Genomic DNA, 17,604 nt, shown 5'->3' with positions numbered 1-17,604 from the left:
TGGGATTTGAACTCATTACTCGACTTTTCATTATGTTGCATTTAATTTCTGGTTTCGACCCATTGCTCAATCTAATTTAGGAAGGGAATAACTTTTGGAGGAGCTTTTGGATTTGCATTTTTTTTTTGTCCACACCGTGTGGTGGGAAGCAGAGAGGGTCTGTGGGGTGTGTGTCCACAAGGACAGAGCTCCCAGCTCCAGCCTCTCCGTGTGGGAAGCTGGCAGTGCCCTCTCTGCTGGGGGAGATGCTGCACTGGAGGGCACAGGTGGAGCCCTGCCCTCCCAGGAACACCCAGGGGTGTGCTGGAAATCAGTGGGATGATGTTTAAACACCCCCAAAGGGAGGGGGATCACCTCTGTCCTGGAGTGACTCCTGATGCAGGAGATTCCCAGCTGCTGGGATGGGCTCTGAATCCGGGGCACAGCCGAGGCTGGGAGCAAAGCTGGCACTGAAGGGGTCAAGTGTGGCCTTTGAGCAAGGAATGGGTGCACAGAACTGTTCCTCTGACGTGGCAGGTGCTGCTCAATTAGAGCCAAGAACCCCCTTAAGGGACAGGAGTCAATTATTAGACACTAATTAGGGCAGCTGGAAACATGTGCTTGTGATTCCATACAACGCTGGCATCAGAACTCCTCCTTGTGTTTTCTGGGGGTTCTGTGTTCCCAGCCCTTGTGACACAGGATTTGGTGTTTTCCCTTGGAATTCTGGCAGGATCCATTTATTCCCTGAGATTTCTGATGAGATTTTTTTCACTGACAAAAGCTGTGACCTGTGCAGGACAACAGCAAAGCACCCAGAGGTTGTGTCAGAGCATCCACCACTTCTTGGGATGCTGGGGTGGAAGTTCAGCTTCCCTTTCTCCTCCTCCTCATTTTTCTCCCTCTCCACCTCCTCCTTCTACACCTTCTCCTCCTCTCCAGGTGTCTCCCAGGGGAATATTTACACATTTTGCTTTTTATTGACCCAACTGCAGCCCCTTGTGCAGGTGAGACTGAGACACCTCCTCAGGCAGGATTTCCCTTTGGAATCTTCTCCCTCACACCTCAGGGTCAGGAGGGGCTGGAGAATTCCTGAGGGAGCTGGGAAGGGGCTCAGCCTGGAGCAAAGGAGGATCCAGGAGGGAAAAGCTCTGCAGCAGAGCCCTCCCCAAACTTCCCGCACTTTTTTTTTCCCCTCATGTTTTCTCCACTTTTTAATTTTCCCCTCATGGCAGGGGAGACCCTGAGGGGCTGGAGCAGGGCTAGGGAAGGGAACGGAGCTGGGAAGGGGCTGGGGAATTCCTGAGGGAGCTGGGAAGGGGCTGGAGAATTCCTGAGGGAGCTGGGAAGGGCTGGAGAATTCCTGAGGGAGCTGGGAAGGGGCTCAGCCTGGAGCAAAGGAGGATGCAGAGGGATCTTTTCCCTCTCTGGAATTCCCTGCCAGGAGGGGACAGCCGGGGAGGATTTGGGATCATCCCAGGGAACAGGGACAGGAGGAGAGGGAACGGCCTCAGGCTGGCCCAGGGGAGCTCAGGGTGGAATTTGAGGAAATTCCTTCCTGGAAAAAGTCCCCCATCCCTGGCACAGCTGCCCAGGGCACTGGAGTCCCCATCCCTGGAGGGATTTAACGCCCTGTGGATGTGGCACTTGGGGACAGGGGTCAGTGGTGGCCTTGGCAGAGCTGAGGATGGTTGGACTCGATAATTCCAGGGGATTTTTTGGTACCAGCAGGGCCTTGTAATAAAATCTCCTTGAAACATTCACAGGAATAAGTGGAAATCCTTCCCAGCTTGTGCCAGAGACTCCAAGTGAAGCCACTGAGTGTCCCTGAGCAGCCCAAGGACATTTAACTTCACACAAAACTATATTTAGATGTGCAGTTTATTTCTGGAAGATTTTTTGCTGCTTCTTTAGAGATAGTTGAGGTTAAAGCAAATTTTCTTTTGAGACTTAGTTACACCTGGTGCTGCATCTCTGGCAGCACTTGTGCTTCCCCCTTTTAAATGTAATTTTTCCTGTGTAATATTGAGAGGAAGAGAGGAGCAACCTTTTGTGTTATCAGAGCAGCTCTCAGGCTCTAACAACACTTCAAAGGTTGAGGACATTGTGACAAAAGAATTTAGAATCTTTAAAAAGATTTTTGTGGCCTTGTTTCCGCAGGGCTCTGCTTGTCAGTGACCGTTTCTTGATGAACTTCTCAAGGTGCATCTGAATTCTTCCCAGAATTCTGCATTTTTTTTCTCTCAAAATCCCTTCCCTCAGGGCATCCCCTGGGGACTCTGGTCTCCACTGGAGGCAGATGCTGCTGGGAGCAGGGTCCATTCCAGTGGGAACCTGCAGTGATCCAGGCATTCCCCAAAATCCAGCGCTGGTTAAATGGATAACAATCGTGTCTGCAGAGGAGCAGAGCAGAGGTTCAGCAATTTAGCTCAGGATGAGCTCAATCCTGCCATGAGTCATTAATTTCTAAAATACAGCTTACTGTCATGGAATGTGATTATTCCTTAGGCTGGGCTCTTATTTTCCTCCGAGCTGTTTAAGCATTTGACAGGTGAATAAAAGGCTGAGCCCTCTCTCCCCAGAGCAGCAGCCCTGGCATGGTTGTGCCTCATCCCTGCTGAAATCAGGGTGCTCAGCTCAGCCAGCTCTCAGGTTATGCCATTCGATGAAGAAACGGTGGATTTAGTTTGTAAAAGTCAAGATTTGACTTTGTAAATCCAAATATTTAGGTTGAATCAAGGAGGGGAATTAAGGCTTGAAGTGAAATGAATGTTCCCAGGGTGTCTTGCTTGACTTTCCCTCAGGTTTGGGGTTTTCTCCTGCATTCAGCACCACAGAGTTTACAAAAGCTTTCCAAAAGGGCCTTGCAGCTTTGAGGGAAAGAGGTGTTTTCTGCTGGTGTCACAAAATCACGGAATCCTGGAATGGTTTGAGTTGCAAGGGACTTAAATCCCACCCCATTCCAGCTCCCTGCCATGGACAGGGACACCTGCCACTGTCCCAGGCTGCTCCCAGCCCTGTCCAGCCTGGCCTGGGACACTGGATCCTGTTGGTTTGAGAGTCCTCACGGCCCGAGGTCAATCCCAGGTGATTGCTGAGGATGGTTTGCTCCTGCAGGGCAAAGGTGGGGCCACTGGGACAATCCATGGCAGGAATTCCCTGTGAAGGACTGGGGAGCTCCCATGGGATCGTCCCCTGGCAGCTGGAGAGGAACCATCCCAACCAAGGGGCAGGGCTGGGATTTTGGAATGGCTGCAGTGACCTCGGTGAGGAAATCCTGGGAAAATGAGGAGCCTGGCCCCGCTGCCCTACAGCTTCCCGTGTGGAATGTGCTCACCTGGGCAGCTCCAGGTGAGCCCGGGGGTTCCAGGACATGCAGAGGACACCCCTCCATCAGCTCCTCCAGGATGCTGCCCCTGTGGATGAGGTCAGAGCCATGGGATGCACGGGTGGGACCTTGCCCAGGGTTTCCTGGAAGGAAATGGATGGACTTGGAGCTTGTCCTTCCTGGGGCCGGGCCAGGGGAGGGGCAGGATGGATTTAGGGAAAGGCTCTTCCCCCAGAGGTGCTGGCCCTGCCCGGGCTCCCCAGGGAATGGGGACATCCCCAAGAGCTCCAGGAGGATTTGGACACCAGGGATGCTCAGGGTGGGATTTTGGGGTGTCTGTGCAGGGCCAGGGGCTGGATCCACGATCCTGTGGCTCCCTTTCCCAGTCGGGATACTCTGTGACTCCATGAACCTTCACAAGGCTGAAACAAGAGGAAATGAAATGGACTTTTCTTTTTTCTTTTAATTACAAAGCAAGGAGCAGGAAAATTGGCTTCCCTCCTCAGTTCTGCCATCACCAGGGCCGTGCCGGAGCCGGCAGCCTCCTGCACGTTCCCGTTTTTCCCTGGAATGCTGCGTGCCTGGGAATCCTCCGCGGCACCGCGAGGCTTAATTGAATGTTTCTTCGTCTTCTAATTGAATCCCCAATTAAGCTCCCGCTCGGTTCTGCTGGGAGGCCGTGCTGTGTGTGCTGTGTTGGCAAGCGACTCCCGACGGCGGCCGTGGTTTTTCCAGGGATAAACCCCCCCTGCCCAGCTGTTGATTTTTGGCCGGGTTTGGAGCTCCACGGCCTCCGGGCGGTTCCAGGGGTGCTGTCCACGCTGAGGTGTCCAGCAAGGCGCAGCTCCCGTGGAATTGGGGCGCCGTCCACGCCCCCAGCGCGGGCTGGCGCACAGCAGCAGCCGCTGGAATGGTCGGGAGGGGCGGGAAGCGGCGCGGAATTCCCGGGACTGCTCCGGGGCTTTGGAGCCCTTGGGATCGGCCCTTCCCAAAGGCTGGCTCCCAGGAGATGCTGCCAGGCTTTACTGTCACCATGGCAACAAGGCCGGGCTTTGGGAAGAGCCCAAAGTCGCCCAGGAAAAGTCAGATATTGATAGAGAGCGGCGTAGGGATGGAGGCAAAAATAGGATTTGGCTGCTCCTCGCCCCAAATTTGGGGGATTTGGGAGTGATCCGTGTGCCTGTACCGGCCGTGGGTGTTTGTTTACATCTCTGCAGCGTGACCTATAAAATTCATTCTCTTCATCTGAGCAGTGTTATCCCAGCGAGGCGTTTCCATGGCTGGAGCAGGATGGGAATGGGGGATGTTCGAGAGGTGAGACAGGAAATACAGGGATTAAAAATGTACAATATAAATATAGAAATAGAACAATTATATAATTAATATTTATATAATAGAAATGTATATACAAATATATTTATATAAATACAACTGTAAATGTAAATAAATATATTTAAATACAAGTGTAAATATAAATATATATAGATACACGTGTAAATGTAAATATATATAGGGTATGAATGCACAATGCTCTTGATGTCCCCCTTCAATATTTAATAGGCAAGAACTAAAAAATATAATATAAATATATATACAAAAATCTCTCTATATAAATATATAAATATAAGTGTAAATGTAAATATATATAGATACAAGTGTAAATGTAAATATATATATATAGGGTATGAATGCACAATGCTCTTGATGTCCCCCTTCAATATTTACTAGGCAAAACCTAAAAAATATAATATAAATATAAATATATACACAAAATCTATCTATATAAATATAAGTGTAAATAAATAAATATATATAAATACAAGTGTAAATGTAAATATATATAGGGTATGAATACACAATGCTCTTGATGTCCCCCTTCAATATTTAATAGGCAAAAACTAAAAAATATAATTTAAATATATATACAAAAATCTATATATATAAATATAACTGTAAATAAATAAATATATATAAATGCAAGTGTAAATGTAAATATATATAGGGTATGAATGCACAATGCTCTTGATGTCCCCCTTCAATATTTAATAGGCAAGAACTAAAAAATATAATATAAATATAAATAAATATACAAAAAATCTATATATATAAAAATATATGTGTAAATAAATAAATATATATAAATACAAATGTAAATGTAAATATATATAGGGTATGAATGCACAATGCTCTTGATGTCCCCCTTCAATATTTAATAGGCAAAAACTAAAAAATACCTTTACAAACATGTAAATATATATATTAAAAAGGTTATATATGTGTGTGTAATTATCTATCTATAGATACATAGATTTATATATAGAGATACATATATAGATATATATACACAGATATATAGGGTACAAATGCCTGATGCTCCTGCTGTCCCCTTTCAACATTTAATAAGAAAAAAATTAAAAATACCTTTACAAACATGTAAATATATATATTAAAAAGGTTGTAAGTATATATATTAAACAGGTTGTAACTATATATATATGTAAATATCTGTCTATCTATATAGATTATATATATCTATGTACACATAGAAATATAGGGTACAAATGCATGATGCTCCTGCTGTCCCCCTTCAATATTTAATAGGAAAGAATTAAAAATACCTTTACAAACATGTAAATATATATATTAAAAAGGTTGTAAATATATATATTAAAGAGGTTGTAACTATATATATATGTGTAAATATCTATCTATATATATAGAGAGATATATAGAGATACATATATAGATATATATGCACATAGATATATAGGGTACAAATGCATGATGCTCTTGCTGTTCCCCTTCAATATTTAATAGGAAAAAATTTAAAATACCTTTAGAAACATGTAAATATATATATTAAAAAGGTTGTGAATATATATATGTGTAAATATCTATCTATATCTATATCTATCTATGTGTATATATATATATTATATATATACACACATAGATATATAGGGTACAAATACATGATGCTCCTGCTGTTCCCCTTCAATATTTAATAGGAAAGAATTAAAAATACCTTTACAAACATGTAAATATATATATTAAAAAGGTTGTAAATATATATATATGTAAATATCTATCTATCTATCTATCTATCTATCTATCTAGATTATATATATATATATACACATAGATATATAGGGTACAAATGCATGATGCTCCTGCTGTCCCCCTTCAATATTTAATAGGAAAGAATTAAAAATACATTTACAAACATGTAAATACATATATTTAAAAGGTTATTTTAAAAACATAGATCTATAGGGTATGATGCACTTGCTGTTCCATCCCTGCAAGGAGGAGCCTGGAAGTCAGGACTCCCACAAGACCTGCTGCAGCCTGAGTTAAATGCAGGTGTGGAGCTCCTGGGCAGCCCCGTGCCCACCTCCCCCTGCTCCCAGTGCTCCCAGTTTGGATTTGAGGCCCCGGGTTCTGCTGGGTGGGGCCTGGAGCGACGCCAGGGGAGCCCAGGCAGGAGCTGGGGGCTGTGCCAGCATTTCTGTGGACCCAGCACGCAGCCCCTGGGCTCTGGGGGGAGCAGAGATCATCATTACTGGGCACTCCATGCTCAAATATGTTCTGCTGCTCTGAAAGGAGCAGAAATGGCTTTTTATCCTAAAATCCTTTGGGTTTTGGGGGGGCCCACAGAGCTGGAAAAAAAAGAGCTCCTGAATTCCTTTCTGTTGGGTTCAGGGTTATTGGGGGAAGCGTGATGTGAATAATCTTCCAAATTGGCTTTAAAAAAATAATCAAGCAGAGCTCTAGGAAAACAAAATCTAAAATTCTTGAGCCACTCGCCATGTTAAAAAGATCTGCTGTTAGAAGGGTTTTGGCTGATAGTCAAACGGGATAAAAGGAATCCCAGAATCCCAGACTGGTTTGGGTTGGGAGGGACCTCAAAACTCATCCAGTTCCATCAGGGACACCTCCCACTGCCCCAGCTGCTCCCAGCTCCATCCAGCCTGGCCTTGGACACCTCCAGGGATCCAGGGCAGCCCCAGCTGCTCTGGGAATTCCAGCCCAGCCAGGAATTCCCAATTCCCAATCTCCCAACTAAACATTTTGGTAATGACTGATGGATACTTGGACAACTGAGACAATTTGGAGAGCGGGAATAAGAACGTGTCTTCCCTCTGTTGTTTTAATTTTTGGCTGCTGGTAATGAGGTCTCCAGATAAAAAGGGATTGGGAGCAGCAAGGCCTTGCCTGCTTTCCCCTTTCCCTCTAATAAAAATGGGAAGCTTTCCTAAAGGACAGGGAGAGAGATCCCTCCTGGCCCCGTTCTCTGCCCTGGTACAAACCCTGGGGGTTTTTGGGACCTTTCACACCTCACCCCTTCTGGGGAAGGTGCTGCTCCCTCGGGGCTGTTGGGGATTTTGGTGCCAGCATTGCCGTGGTCCCTGACTGTCCCTGAGTGTCCCTGAGTGTCCCCATTCCAAGCCCTGTGTTTGCAGAGGGACCCTAGGCTGGGATTTGGTGACATCTGGGCCGGAGAGTGTGAACCACCAGAAGGTTCTGGGGAAAGCACACCCTGGTAGTTCCACCCATCCCATTCCCACTGAACAATAAACCCTCGGCATTCCCTTTCCTTGACACTTCCACGATGAGCAGCATGCTTCAGGGAAAACCTTCTCTTGTCCCAGATAAGAGATTTAACATCCTTAAGTGGAAGTCTCTTGTATCCTGACAGTTTGCAGCGCTCGGCTCCGGGCTGTGACATCTTCTCCTGCCAGGAATAAGCTGTAAGCTCCCCTTGCTTTTCCTTGGATGCCATTTCTCCTGAGGTTTGTGCCTTCTGTCCAGGCTGTGGTTTCAGTGCTTTCCCAGGCACTCTTTTCCCAGCTTACATAATGCATCATTTCCCATTTATCCCTGTGGACAGCCGGAGCTGCCCCCGTGTCTCCACATCTCCGCAGGTTCCTGCACTTAATGCACTTTGCTATCCCTGCAAAAATCACAGATCCCCAGCCAGGCAGGGCAGTAAAATAATCCCAGGCTGGAATTTTGCAAAACCCTTTTGAAACCACTCCTTTGGAGATCAAGGTGATCCTTTTTATTGGGATAATTGTTGGGATTTGCTGGCTGACCTGAAGCAGCAGCAGACACCTGGATTTAAGCAGGAGAATCCCAACCATACCCTGGAGGAAAATCCCAGTTATGCTCCTCACTAGTGACTCCAGTAAGCCTTGACAGCTGCAGAGCTACGTGTCCGTTTCCAAAGAGGAAGGTGGATTACAGGAGGATTTTCCAGCCAGATCCCATTGTTGATTTGGATTTGCATTTCTCTTACCCAGGTTCTTGTGGTGAGTTACATTCTCCACTTTTACCTCAGGGGCTTAGGGAACCTTCTCCTGGGGGACTGGGGACAACACTTGGCATGTAAATGTTCCCTCCCATTTTTGTGAAGTGCTTTTGGAGCCTTTTATGCCAAATTTCCTCTGTATTTCAAAGTTCACAGGTGGAATTTTTGTACCGGGAATTTGTTGGGGTGTACTGTTCTTCTGAGCAACGGGAACTGATTTTCCCATTAGGAAACATTTCATAACCTGGTGGGTTGTTTTTTTTTTTTTTTCTCCTCCTCCTCTTTTATTCATCAGAGAGGGATAAAAACGCCCTCAGCACTTGGCATTTCTTGGGCCTTAATGACCAGTCGAGGTTAATGGCCCGAGATGATGAAACCTCAGCCAGGCATTCATCTTCCAAGAGCCTGCTGGCAATTAGGGCTGAAATATTCTCCTGCTGCTTTGGCTTTGAGCATCTTGGGCCAGCAGGAGCAGCTTCTCCTCCCTCTCCCTGCTCCCCACACGTCGGGGTCGGGGGAGAAAGGCTCCATCCCGTGGGACAGCAACTCTGCTGTGCTGTGGGGAAAGGAGATGTGTGACCTGGGGGTGGCAGAGGGGACAGCTGGTGGTGCTGGGCTGGGTGGGAGGAGAGGGATTCCAGGAATTCCGAATGGAACCCACCTCCTTGGAGGAGAAGGTGGTGTGGGAGGTGCACAGAAGCGAAGAATGAGCTGGGGTTAAAACCCATCAGGAAGGTGGGGATGAGGAGATGGGAGAGCCAGAGCCACGGTGAGAGCGTGGGAAGGATCCCTGTGGGATGAGGCATGGAATTGCTGAGGTTGGAAAAGACCTTTAGGATCATCAAGTCCAACATCAACCAGCAGGTGCCACCTCCAGGGACAGGGACCCCACACTGCCCTGGGCAGCCCATTCCAGTGCTTTACAACCCTGTCCATGGAAGAACTGAGCCTAACATTTAACCTAAACCTCCCCCAGCACAACCCGGGGCTGTTTCCTCTCCTGCAGCTCATGGCCCTGCCTCTCTTCCATCTTCCTTCTCCTCAAAAGCTCCCTCTGGCCTTGCCTTGGCTGTTTCCTTTTCACCAGTGCCTCTCTTTCCTCTGCACTGAATTTCAGCAGCTGCCTCATTACCCACTTTTGTACCAGACAAAAGGAGTGGGAAGAGGGGAAATCCCAAATTTTTACTATAGTAACTAGTTAAATTCGGATAAGGACGGCATGTGGGATTTTTTGGTTTTGTTGTTGTTTGTTTCTGTTTTTCCTGGGAATGTTGTTACTCTCTTTTATTTCCCATTCTGGGTGTCACAGCTTGTGTTTGTCCCTTGGAAGTGACAGTGTTGGGACACTCCCTCCCCAGGTAATGAGAGCTGCCCAGTGGACAGGGTGTCACCTCAGCCAAGTGATGGGAACAGACTGAGGGACAAAAAAAAAGAGCTCCCCAAAACCTGACAAAAACCAGGGGCAGGGAAAAAAGTGAGAGGAAGGAGAAAAGGAGGGGGAAAAAAATATCAAGAAAGGGGAGGTGGAATCGGTCTCTGGTTTGTGTGGAGAGAATCTGAGAGCACAAAATGTGGGTAGTGGCCCTAAAGAGTGGGTGACTCTTTCATAACTCATCTTGTGTCACTTCATTCCCCCATTCTTTGGTGTTCTGGAAGGAAAATTTTCCCTTTTCCTTCACGGAGCAGTTGGATGTGTCCTAGCCACACTCACTGGTCCTGGAGCAGCTTCCTCTGCTTTCATCCCTTTTTTTTTCCCTTTCTCTTTTATTTCTGGTCCTTTTCCTTTTCCTTTTCCTTTTCCCTTTTCCTTTTCCTTTTCCTTTTCCTTTTCCTTTTCCTTTTCCTTTTCCTTTTCCTTTTCCTTTTCCTTTTCCTTTTCCTTTTCCTTTCCCTTTTCCTTTCCCTTTTCCTTTTCCTTTCCCTTTCCCTTTCCCTTTCCCTTTCCCTTTCCCTTTCCCTTTCCCTTTGTCCCCGCAGAGTTTGGGTGGGGTTTGGTACAGAAAGTGGCAGCAAGGGGACAGCAGAAAGGCCACCAGGAGTCACCTGCTGCCTCCTGCCACACACCATGGCCTCTCCATGGACACTCTGCATGTCCAGCCTCTGCCCCTCTCCTTTTTCCAAGGGATTTTTCCAGGGATGTAGGTTATAGGGTTTCTTCAAGGCACTGAGATTGTCCTGACTTCAGCACGTGGTCCCTGTTCTCTCAGGGGCCAAACCTCCACAAAGGAAATTTCCTTGGCCCCAAAGCCTCACCAAAGCCCATCCAGCCTGGCCTCGGGCTCTCCCAGGGCTGGGAAATGTTTTCTGGATTTATTTCATGCACTCAAGGTCTCTTCTGCTCCAAACCATCCACAAGTGGGGGAGCAGCTCTCATGATCAATCTCTTGATATTTTAAACTTCTCCACCACCGTGTGCCCTGGCTGCTCTCTGTGCTCAGGGCAGGTGATTTAGGAGGCTTTTGTGGGTTTCTGTAACCCGTGCTGAGAAATAACAGAGAATCCCCCACAGCCTCTCCCCTTTCCCAGTTCCTGGCACCCCAAGTCCAACTCGCAGTTCTTTCACCTGCAAACCCTTCCCCTTCCTTTTTTTCACAGATGCCCCTGGTTCCTGTGCTGGGGAAATGAGAGGTTACCACTTACAGGCAGGAAAAGCAGGAGTTGGGGAATCACAAGCCGCTGTAATTTATGCAGGAGCAGTGTGGGGGAAATTGCAGCCCACTCCTGTTCCACATAAATTATGGATGTACCTCCTTGGAAATAGCTGCAGAGGGGGTTCAGGGTTTTTTTGGCTAATGAATCATGCCCTGAATTTCTACAGTACCTACATTGACTCAAATGTCTCCTTTTGGCCCCACCTTTCTTTTTTACATCATCTCTAAACTTTGGCTGAACTCGCAGCTCCGGATGCTTCTTTATCTTCCTCACAACAGACCCGTTCCTTGAAGAATTCTGAAGAATTTCCCCTTTCCTTGAAGAATTCTGAAGAATTTTCCCTTTCCTTGAAGAATTCTGAAGAATTTCCCCTTTCCTTGAAGAATTCTGAAGAATTTTCCCTTTCCTTGAAGAATTCTGAAGAATTTCCCCTTTCCTTGAAGAATTCTGAAGAATTTCCCCTTTCCTTGAAGAATTCTGAAGAATTTCCCCCTTTGGAAAAGGGGCTCCTAAATCTGCTCCCAGAGCCTTCCCCATGGGAGAGTTCCCATCTTGTGCTTTGGAGATCTCTGAAGAGATCCCTGAGCTGGTTTTGAAGGATCTGTGGGAATAAAGGAGTGTTCAGGAAGGTGCAGTCTGCTCTTGTGTGCATGTATCCATGGATTTACAACCTCTGGAGCTGTGGCCTTCAAGCCAAAGCCCTGGGCAACACGAAACCCTTGGAACTGAGCAGGGAAATAAAGGAATTGGAAGATGTTCCTGAAGGAAGTGAAGGATGCTGCTGCTCACCCTGTATTTGGGGGTGTAAAACACAGCTATAGTATTGATATTTCTGCAAGCTGAGGGGGGATTTAGGGGAATGCCATGTGCAGCCCTAGGAATTATCCATGAGGAATATCTGGGCTGGGGTCTGAGCTCCCCCACTGCAGCAGAGGGAACATCCAGCAGCAAGGAGCTGCTGGGGAAGGGCTTTGGGGAGGGTGTGGAAGGTGAAGAGAAGTTGTTTGGAACAGGAGAAGATGGAACAGCTTTGGACCTAAAATCAGCCCGCTCCAAGGATACAGAATGTTGTGGAAAGGAGGAGTGGAAGTGTGATTTTCATGATAATACAGGAGCGGGTGGAGCAGCGTGGGCACCACGGAGAGGGGTGCAATGAGGAGATGGAGGGGGGAGAGGAGGCTCGGTGCTGAGGGAGGGGGTGGGATCATGGAAATCAAACCCCAGCCCTGGAAAACCGCTTGGATTTTGCCACGGATGCAGCAGGCAGAATTTCAGGATGCTAAAGAGAGACACCAGGAATATTTTATTGTCTTGTGTCAGGAGCCTGCCTGGGCTATATTTAACTGGTCTCATGTGTGCTTTCGTGAGGAATCTGTGCAGTTTCCCCCGTTTTATGTCATGTTTTCAGCACGATTATTTCTGTTCTGGTGGAAGGTGTCGCTGCCCGTGGCAGGGGGTGGAACAGGATGAGCTCCAAGGTCCTTTCCAATCCCGACCATCCTGGGGCTGTGACTCGGTGCAGCTCAGTGCTTGGCAAATACCAGAGGGCTTCGGTTCAGGGCCTGGCCATATGCTGATGTAAAATATGCTAATGAGCAGCTAACGAGGATGCTCTGCCTGAATTCCAGCATCGATTCCCTGGGGTTTGGGGAATTTCAGCTAAGTCTGGCTTGGAGAGGGGTAACTTTGCTCTGCACAGCAGTTCCAAGCTGTGCCTTTCTCCCATTCAGGTCTATTATTAGAACCTTTCCTTGGTATGATGTATTTGAATAAAATCCCTGGGTTTTTTTTTTTCCTATTCAGTTCTATTCTTAGAACACCTTCTTGGTAGGGTATATTTTAATACAGCCCCAAATCAAAATGCACTGTGCTGATGGTTTCTGGCTCCCCAGCAGCCCCTGTCAGAATTGTGCCTCTGGACTGGTCCTGCTGTGTCCACCCACATGTTACTGGTTTGGAGGGAGTCAGATCCTTTGTTCCTGGAAAAGCCCTTTTTGGGTTGTCCCTAAAAGGCAACATCTTGGGGTGGGCTGAGGTTGCACTATTCCTATGGAAGCAAAATACTGTGCAGAGAAAAAAAAAAACCAAATTTTGGAGCATGATTGGAAATCTGTGACCACTCCTGACACTGCAGATCCCAAGGGATCCCAAGGGATCTGCCTCCCTGACTTCCACCGGGGCCGTGGCAGCTGCGGCTTGCTTTGAGCTTGAGGGGGTTAAGCTGGGCTTAGAGAGCACTGGCACATCTCCAGTTTGCCGTGGTCATCCCAGAATCCCACAGTGGGTTGGGTTGGAAGGGTTAAAGCCCATCCTAATCCACCCCCTGCCATGGCAGGGACACCCCCCACCATCCCAGGCTGCTCCAGCCTGGCCCTGGGCACTGCCAGGGATCCAGGGCAGCCCCAGCTGCTCTGGGAATTCCAGCCCAGCCAGGAATTCCCAATTCCCAATCTCCCACCCATCCCTGCCCTCTGGCAGTGGGAGCCATTCCCTGGCTCCTGTCCCTCCAGTGATCCTCCCCACATCCAGGAGAACAGGCACAAACATCCCTGTGTTTCCAGCAGGAATCCAGCAGTAAAAACAATCTTCCAAAATGTAAACTTTTGACCAAAATAAATCCTGTGTCTTCTCTGGAGTGGGGGGGATAGTCCTCGTTTCCATCTTGGTCCTGGTTTGGATCCTGCCTCTGGTTTGGATCTTGGTCTTGGTTTAGATCCTGCCCCTGGTTTGGATCCTGGTTCTGGTTTGGATCCTGCCCCTGGTTTGGATCCTGATTCTGTTTTGGATCAAGATCCTGGTTTGGATCCTGGTTCTGTTTTGGATCCTGCCCCTTTTTTGGATCCTGGTTCTGGTTTGGATCCTGCCCCTTTTTTGGATCCTAGTCCTGGTTTGGATCAGCTCCTGGTTTGGATCCTGGTCCTGGTTTGGATCCTCCCCTGGCTGGATCCTGGTCCTGGTTTGGATCCTCCCCTGGCTGGATCCTGGTCCTGGTTTGGATCCTCCCCTGGCTGGATCCTGGTCATGGTTTGGATCCTCCCCTGGTTTGGATCCTGGTCCTGGTTTGGATCCTTCCCTGGCTGGATCCTGGTCATGGTTTGGATCCTTCCCCTTTTTTGGATCCTGGTCCTGGTTTGGATCCTCCCCTGGCTGGATCCTGGTCATGGTTTGGATGCTGCCCCTTTTTTGGATCCTGGTCCTGGTTTGGATGCTGCCCCCAGCCCTTCCCTGGTTGTATTCCCTCCCTCAGCCACTCAGATTTAATGCAGGATAGCAGCACAAACCCTTGAGCTGTTGTCTAAACCCTCAAATTCTGGTTCAGGCTCCAGCAGTGCTGGGTTTGGTGGTTGCTGCTGCAGCTTTTTCTCTTGTGGGGTCCCAGAGGTGGGACTGGGTGCTATGAACAGCAGATTGCTGCAGTTTGTTTGTGTTGCTGCAGTTCATTTATGTTGCTGCTGTCTTGCTTTTTTTTTTTTTAATGAGTCCTTCCACCCTCATGCCATCAAGTGAAGCATTTTGTAGGAACAGACAACACTGAATTTCATGGGAATGAAATATCTGATCCTAGAAAAAACAGGAACAGTGTTTATAAGAATTTCAGACCACTGGGACATGTATTCACTTACACAGAAATTCACTAATTACTTTCTAAAAGCCCACTTTCACAAGGTTCTTCCTTATTCCTTAGTTTTCCTTCAGGCAGGACGAGCCTGGCAAATCCTGGCTCGTGGTGAGCCCAGGTTTTGAGAGGAATTTGTGGGAGTCTGCTCTTAGGTTCTTGTGCAGTGTCAGGATGAAGATCCTCTTGATTTACTAAAAGGCGTTTCATGGCTGTCAAATACAAAATTCCCATTTCTTTACAAGCCCAGATCCATAGAAAAACCCTTTTCCAAAAGAATTACAGGCAGGAGAGTATCTAAAAAGAAGAATCCCACGCCCGGTGTGCACCTGGGCTTAGGTGGCAGCAGGAGCTGAGTTTCTGGGATGAAATTCTGCAGTTCTGGTCCGAGCCACAGGATGGGGATGTTGGATTGAGGCTCGCCGGAACGTCGAGTCCTCACGACTTTAAGTCCTTTTCATAATTTAAATGTGGGGTTTCTATTTTTCTGTTCTCCCATTTTTCTGTTTTTCTATTTTTCAAAGTCCTGAGCACAGAGCTCGGCTCAGGTGCAAACACCACAAACACAACGTGACTGATTTCCAGTGTTGCTCCTGCTGATTTTTGGGGAATAATTTGCAGTGGATGTCTGTAAGAAGCCTGGGTTATCCCAGGAGAGATGAGTTGGAGGTACAAGGAATGCTGCTTCCAGGAATTCCTGATTTTTTAGCCCAGGTAAGAAAAACACGATGCTCCCTCTTGCCTTAAATGTAAATTTATAGAATCCCAGAATACCAGGATAGTTTGGGTTGGAAGGGACCTTAAAGTTCATCCCAATCTCCCCATTCCATGGGCAGGGGCACCTTCCCCATCCCAGGCTGCTCCAGCCTGGCCTTGGGCACCTCCAGGGATCCAGGGCAGCCCCAGCTGCTCTGGGAATTCCAGCCCAGCCAGGAATTCCCAATTCCCAATCTCCCAGCCATCCCTGCCCTCTGGCAGTGGGAGCCATTCCCTGGCTCCTGTCCCTCCATCCCTTGTCCCCAGTCCCTCTCCAGCTCTCCTGGAGCCCCTTCAGGCCCTGCAAGGGGCTCTGAGCTCTGCCTGGAGCCTTCCCTTCTCCAGGGGAACATTCCCAGGGCTCTGAGCTCTGCCTGGAGCCTTCCCTTCTCCAGGGGAACATTCCCAGGGCTCTGAGCTCTGCCTGGAGCCTTCCCTTCTCCAGGGGAACATTCCCAGGGCTCTGAGCTCTGCCTGGAGCCTTCCCTTCTCCAGGGGAACATTCCCAGGGCTCTGAGCTCTGCCTGGAGCCTTCCCTTCTCCAGGGGAACATTCCCAGGGCTCTGAGCTCTGCCTGGAGCCTTCCCTTCTCCAGGGGAACATTCCCAGCCCTCCAGCCAGGTCCACTGCGTTATTCTTGCAGTATTTCTTTTCTCTTTTTTTCACAAGAAGAGATGAGCAATACACTGAGATAAGACCAAAAAATGAGGGAATAACCCACTTTGGATCAGGCAAGGAGTGGGAATGCTCCAAGCCTCCCTGTTCCATCCTTCCCAGCTCTCCCAGCCTGGCTCCAGAGCTCCTCTGGGCTCTCTCCAGCAGCTCCAGGTCCCCGTGATGTTGGAGCCCCCTCCCCTGCAGGTGTTGAGCAGAGTGAACATTCAATTCCAAAGCATTTACCAACTTCCCAACTGAAACATTCCCGTGCCCACAGCAGGGGATGGCACTCCCCACTCCCAGGCAGGGCTGGCAGCGCTTTGTGCTGTGAGAGCTGGGCTGCAAAAACCACAAAAGAAATGGAAGCCCTGTGCCAGCCCCCAGACCTGCTCCTGCAGGGCCCTGTGGGAAACACTTCAGCCTTTGCCAAGCCAGGCTCTGGCTGCCCAGAGCTTATCAATAACTTGTAATTCATCAGTAACTTTTAACTTGTCAATAACTTCTAACTTATCAATAGCTTGTAACTCATCAATAGCTTGTAACTCATCAATAGCTTGTAACTTATCAATAACATGTAACTTACCCATAGCTTGTAACTTACCAATAACATGTAAATTATCAATAACATGTAACTTATCAATAACTTGTGACTTATCAATAATTGGTAACTTATCAATAACTTGTAACTTATCAATAACTTGTAACTTACCAATAACTGGTAACTTATCAATAGCATGTAACTTACCAATAACTGGTAACTTATCAATAACTTGTAACTTATCAATAGCATGTAACTTACCAATAACTTGTAATTTACCAATAGCTTGTAACTTATCCATAACTGGTCACGTACCAATAGCTTGTAACTTATCAATAACTGGTAACTTATCAATACCTTGTAACTTATCCATAACTGGTAACTTATCAATAACTGGTAACTTATCAATAGCTTGTGACTTATCAATGCCAGAGGCAGGTTGGGTGTTTTTATTGGTTTTCTGGGTGAGCAGGTGGGTATTCTCATTTCTCTCATCGACACTCTCTGTTGGGCAGGGATGGATGGGTGTGGCAGCACATTTCTCTCTCTCTCAGGATTTTTCACAGAGCAGCACAGAGAGAGAGAGAAAGAGAAAACAATTTCCATTTCTGCTCCTTGTTTTTCCCATGTGGAATGTGCTTGGAGAATTGTTTCCCTGGGGTGATTGCTGGGTTGGATTCTGGTGAGGATTGTTTGGGCCTGGTGGCCAATCCAACCCAATCCAACCCAACCCAACCCAATCCAACCCAATCCAACCCAACCCAATC

General features: G+C 47.6%; 2 protein-coding genes across 4 annotated transcripts in view; both read left to right on the top strand.

Annotated features, from left to right (window-relative positions):
* Positions 1-17,604, top strand: part of CACNB4 (calcium voltage-gated channel auxiliary subunit beta 4) — an 87,636-nt gene that overhangs the window by 1,894 nt on the left and 68,138 nt on the right. The gene's annotated exons all lie outside the window — the stretch shown is intronic.
* Positions 1-17,604, top strand: part of STAM2 (signal transducing adaptor molecule 2) — a 53,543-nt gene that overhangs the window by 31,489 nt on the left and 4,450 nt on the right. Inside the window, exon 15 of one of the 3 annotated variants that reach the window (XR_008437923.1) lies at positions 4,561-4,607. The exons of 1 other annotated variant lie outside the window; for it this stretch is intronic. The gene's annotated coding sequence lies outside the window, so the exon portion shown is untranslated. Of the gene's footprint in view, positions 1-921; positions 984-4,560; positions 4,608-17,604 lie in introns of those variants that run through there. One more of the 3 variants, XR_008437924.1, reaches the window with a different exon arrangement.

Source organism: Vidua macroura, chromosome 7 (assembly GCF_024509145.1).
Source record: "Vidua macroura isolate BioBank_ID:100142 chromosome 7, ASM2450914v1, whole genome shotgun sequence".
Taxonomy (NCBI): domain Eukaryota; kingdom Metazoa; phylum Chordata; class Aves; order Passeriformes; family Viduidae; genus Vidua; species Vidua macroura.
This window is presented reverse-complemented; position numbering and strand designations above follow the sequence as displayed.